Raw genomic sequence first — 6,077 nt, 5'->3', positions numbered from 1 at the left:
TGACGTTGGTGCAAGCCCACAACGGTCGCATGAAGGGTCTGTACCTGGAAATATCTTACTGAGTTTTTGCTTAGACCAGTGTAAACGATGTATTACTTTGAATTGTATGAGGCCATGTCTTGCACATACCAATGAATGTTTTAAAAACGCTGTACCCAATGTTTAGATCTGTTGTGGTATTTATGCAAATTAGCACATCTGTAATTAGATTATGCACAGATTTTAGATTTTAAAACAATTTAAAAAAGACTTGTTATACATTTTTTGTTCGTCTTGATATAAGTAATCAACTCCGTAAGTTTCATGGTGATATCTAAAGGTAAAATGTTTTACCCTATTCATGTGAGAAAAATAATGAATAGGCGTATGAATAGGATATATTTGGGTCTTTTTCTGAACTTACAAAATGTGGTCTCACTTAGGTCTTAAGATACATTTATTTCTATGGCCCTAAGGTACTTCCATACCAAAGGGGACCTTTGCATCATGACTTGAAGTCAAAAGTCCCTTAACCTCCCTACTACAAGGGGGTAATCCTACACCTGGAAAGCGTACCTTCCATAGGGGAAGATTGCTAACCAAGCCGTCATCAGTACATCAGCCATCAGGAAGTGAGAGCTTCTAACTGACTTCACTTTCCTCCGTTGATGTCTATGGGGTCGCTGTGTCCATTTCTTTTACTGTCTATGGTTCGGGGGTTTGGGTGCTCAAGCCCCAGCCCTTTTTCAAAATGAATCAAAAGTGCCCCTCTCAGACACATCAATGATAATATCGTGGTCAATAAAACTAAATAAATGTGATTATTATAACATGACATTGATGACAATGTATACAATAGTAACGAACGGCTCAAAAGTCGGACAATTTCTGTTGAGGCGTTGCCATAACGCGTTGCGTGCTTTTTGATTGATTGCTGATTTTCCTCTGTTCGGAAGCGGCTCTCGAGCCAAATATGGTCCTTTCAAAGAGTGTGTGGCCTTACGGGAAAAAAAGTAAACCAATATTTTTTTCATCCATAATCAGAGCTAATGTGTTGAATTACAAATCTATATATTATATATTTTAAAGTATTACACAATTCACCAATGCCCGTTTGTCATGTACACCAACCAATCGTGATCTGGCAAAGCAAGTTCAAATTCCATTGGGCATGTGAAGTGGAGCAGTAATTTTCTGTTCTTATTCATAAATCGGTTGAAAATTACATGGACAGACGAACTAACGTTTCGGGCTTTCAGTACGGTGCGCGCTTGTACCGAACGGTTATGAATGCAATCTATAACAGTTAAAAGTCGGCTTGTTTAAAGCGCGGAACACACTTCAATCCGAGTTCCCACACGAACATATTAAGTATTCAGTCCATTTTACCACGAAATTCAAACGATAAATGCCGTTTTAACGCTCTATTATGTGACGTGAGAGATTGACGCGTAGGCCTATCAGTTCAACTTCAAGTGGCAGCGCGAGTGAACGCAATCATCTTTTCCTAAAGAAATTAATAGCTAAAGGTATGTTGAGGATACATTACAACTTACTGAAACGTATCATATGTTGTGTAATCGCTCCATCGTATTTCAACCGCGGAAAGGCAATAAAACAGCTTGTAAACAATGTCATGTAGAATCACATTTTCCTCAGAAGTCATTCAGTGTCCACAGCTGTGAGTTCACTAGAGAGATTAACTTTTTCACTGAATACATGCACTATATTAGCCTACCGATATATATTCGTTATATTAGCCTATATATATTCATTATATACCACTTAGCCTGATAGTGATGTCTTGTTTATTTAATGTATGTTTAATTCTTAACCCGCACCGGATCGTGGGCGGGGGGGTTGACGGAAGTGGGCGTGTGTGTACTTTTATTTACTTTTGTTTTATACAAAATTTTCAATCAACTATCACAAACTATGCATCACTTGAAAGCTAAAACACTCAAGATTCATGTTCTGAACTTGTTTTTGCAATAAATACACCAGAGGGGAAAGGGTTAAATGAAACGCTAAAGGACCGTCCATGTAAACATTAGCAAAATATTAGCGATACTCATCTTTCATCTCCTGTCGTTCAGATCAGATTGGACGAATCCAATAAACACCCGCATACATCTCTGTGTAAGAGTCCACTCTTCAAAATGCATCCCACTTTTTAATCCAAAACAACGAAAAAATAGGGAAAAAACTAAAAATCCTCCGTTGTTTGCAAGAGAGTTTTGAGTTAGCGTAATCAATCATGTCCATTTTCAATGAAATATCGATTCTAATCCGTGTCTGGCAAACTCCCCCTGCTAGAATAGTTTCTCCCACGTGAAATGGTTCAACCCTCGTCTCTCTCCTTCAATCAGAGTCTCTCCTGGGATGTATCATATAGAGGAAGTGTCAATCATTGCGCCCATGGTTTTCGTTGGATAAAGGCACTCGGTGCCCAGCTAATGCCTTTCTAACAAAGGTTTGATTGATGGACTTAGTAACCAATCAAAAGGCATTATCTTGCGCAGTTTACGTAAGTAGGCTTTGGTGAATACTGTTTGTGCGCTGGCTGCGCGCTCTCCATGGCGCAACTGCAGTGGAGCGCGCAGACTCTTACTGACACTTATTATCAGCTAAATTAGCTTTTTACACTTTGTAATCTCTGTAAATAGTTGCTTTAGTTTTTCAGTAACTGTTTATCCATTATAATTAGTAGTTTATTGCAGTTTATTGCAGATTTATTTGAATGAAAAACTACTCTTTACAATAGCAAATGTTCTGAAATAAATGGCCTTTTTGAAAGGACGCCTAGACTTTTCTTGACATAAAAGCTCACAGAAGCCACATTACTGAGAGAATCATCCTCATATTTGAATCATGACATGATTAGACATTCAGTTTTATATTTAAGTTATTTTCAGGCTCTTAACATTAAATTATAATATTTTTTTCCCCAAGTGAAAAAAAAAAAAAAAAAAAAAGTGAGTCACTTACATGTATATTTACATGTGTATTACTCTGTTCCCATATTACTTTGAGTTATTATGACTCTTGGGTAGCAATATTTCAAGTGTCTAGTTTAAAATAAGACCAGGTTTATGAATATAGACCATAGGGTTTAAGAGCTGCAGACATTTTCATTTGGGTATATCGTTTTCAAAGAATTCTCAAAAATGGGGCGCTTGTTAAGAGGTAAACCTGTCATGAAAATTACAGCCACTAAATTATTATATTTCAACAACGAATTGGAGAAAAAAAAATAATAATTAAATTTAGATATTAATGCAAAAACTGCCTTATGTGAAGCTTATGAGTGTTGATTATTATATCTAAAAATAAATAGCAAATGAATTTAGGCTAATAGTTTGGGCTCTGTTGTTAATCTTTAATAGCAAAATGTAAGGGCTCCCTATATAGTTTACAGCATTATCTTTAAGAAACTTTTAGTTATAACTGAATTAATTTAAGGACAGACAAAAAATTTTTTTCATTAAACCACTGTTGAATAAAAATTAATAAAAAGCAATTTTGTACAACTGCTGTACCGAATCCGTACTTCAAAACCAAGGTACATACCGAACCGTCAGTTTTGTGTACCATTACACCCCTAATATATATATATTTACATATTGCCCCTTTTTTACATTTGAGCCCCTGCCTCTGAAGAACTGCACGGCCCGGTAGCGGACGCAACGATGCGTCCGATGGCCTGGGTTACAGAGGTGCGACATCACCTTTGCAAACATATCTCCCAATGTACTATAATACAATACACTATTCAATTCGACATACATTGATTTACTTCAGTAATGTCAGACAGTTTGTTTCATGATGATTGTCTTATTGGAACATTGTTACTGTTTTATTGTGTTAAGCATTTTGGTTTGTGTAATTGATACAATAAAGAACAAAAATGCACGAGTACAAGGTATTAAATAATTAAAAAGCCATCCTTAATGAATTATACAGTTAACATGACATCATTATCATTACAACAAGCCCACCTTTGCTGATACTGTGTTGTCGCAGTCCTTCGGTCGGAATGTAAATAAATCCTGTACCCAGCCATTGGTGAAATGACAGTGGGCTTCAAGAGATTTGTAGTTTTTAAATTGGTATATGCGCTTATACCATAAACAAGATAGTTGACAATGTCGAGGTATACACGGGTTTCCTGTTTACAAACATTACAGGGTGCGTGCGCATCCTGGAGGCAGAAAGACAGATCGCTGAGCTGGTCCGCTACTGCAACAACCTTAAGTATTGAAGCTTTCCTTATTGTTTGTATATAACTGCTGACTCAATAAAACGTGATTTTAGTTGGATCTGTTTGTCTGTCTTTAATTTTGCAGTGTTGCTGTGATACATGTATGAATGATCATGTTAGGCTAGTAATGTACTAGCCGCATCTACTGGACAGCGCGAATTTGTTTTTATTTACGTTAAGCTTGTTAACGTTACTTTACGACCTGCCACATTTCATGACTGCACATATATACACAAAATACTAAACTGTAAATAAAATATTTGACAATGGATTACGTGGGAAGCCTTAGTACCTCCGACCGTGCCGATTATATAAAAAAAACTTACTCTCAGCAATGGTGAGATCTTGCCAGATCCTTACGCTATACATGACGATCTGTGGATTGTGGATGACAAAAAATGGCCAGCAATTGAATGGCCTGATATATACAATTATCTAATTCAGACACCAAGTGTGTATACTAGAGAAAGTATTAGAGCGTACAAATCCCTCGATGCATACAACTACGTGCGGCCATGTGCAGCTTGTTAATACTTTGATGCTGCACCGGATTTTTGCGTGTTGAGGTCAGGTGTGCTCCCTAGTCAAAGGCAAGGGATTAAAGCCAAGCCTTATGATGCCTGGGTGTATGTCCACAAGGCCCTTGGGTACATCCTCACAGCTAACTGCAAATGCATGGCAGGGTACGTCTACCTATCAAAATGTACCTGCAATAACAAAAATATTTTTTTGGCAAACGCATGCTTCCCCCTAGGTATGTTAAACATCAGGCACCCAGCACTGGCTCTGTTGGTACAATTAACCACGCAGCAACTCCTTGGCATTTTGACTTACAGACACGCCGCTACTAACCTACAACACGAGAGGTTTCTTCTTTCTGCCTCTCGGGTGCGTGCGCAAGCAGTGATGACGCCGAGAAATCCATGTATGAGGATGGAGATAGCAACGCGGTGTCAGCGCTCCAACTTTACTTCAGTCAGCTCATATGGATCTATGTTCTGAAAGCATTACATTTTTTTCAAATAACGGTCCCTAGCATCTTTATTGATTTAATCGCGGTAAACCTTTTTCTCAGTTTTCTTTTGCTTCTCCAGTTTTGCGAGTTATTTATTTATCTCTACTCTTATACTTTCTTCAATTCGAGTCAGTCAGTAGGAATACCTCAAAGATGGCGCCGCGGTGACGTCACACACAACTAGGGTTGGGTATCGTTTGGGTTTTTTTCGATTCCGGTGCCAAACCGATACTTTTAAAACGGTTCCGGTGCCTAAACGGTGCCTGAACCGATACTTTTTAAAAAAAAAAAAGGCCACAAAAGAGGTGGATGACATTAAATGGCTTTTTATTTATTTATTTTTTATTTAAATTGAACCATTTATTAAAAGTTTAATGTATACTTAAATGTATGAATATAAATAAAAACAAAACACAATTTACTTATTTACAAATTATAATTGACTTATTTACAAATTCACAGTAAAACCTAAGCCACCTAACCCAACTACAACAAGCCTAATATAACTCTTAATTACAATAATAACAGCAGTCGTCTGTATTCTTGGTATGCTACTAACCAGCTTCGAGCTTCAGCTCTTTTTTGAAATATGATCATATTCTCTGGCTAAATATTTTAGAACGCACCGTCTTAATGTTTCCATGGCGACGCGTCATGTTTCTCACATGACACAGCAGCCGCAATAGCGCTGACAGCTCAGCTGTATCGGGTTTATTTCGTTTTTTCTTTTTATTCAAAATATTCACAAACTTCTTAACTGTGTCACGAACTATCTGATGTTCAAATGTGTGAGTCAATGTGTGTTAGTTGATCTATAAAGCG

Source organism: Gobio gobio (assembly GCF_949357685.1).
Source record: "Gobio gobio genome assembly, chromosome: 3".
NCBI classification, from domain to species: domain Eukaryota; kingdom Metazoa; phylum Chordata; class Actinopteri; order Cypriniformes; family Gobionidae; genus Gobio; species Gobio gobio.
The sequence above is the reverse complement of the archived record's forward strand: the minus strand, read 5'-3'. Positions refer to the sequence as shown.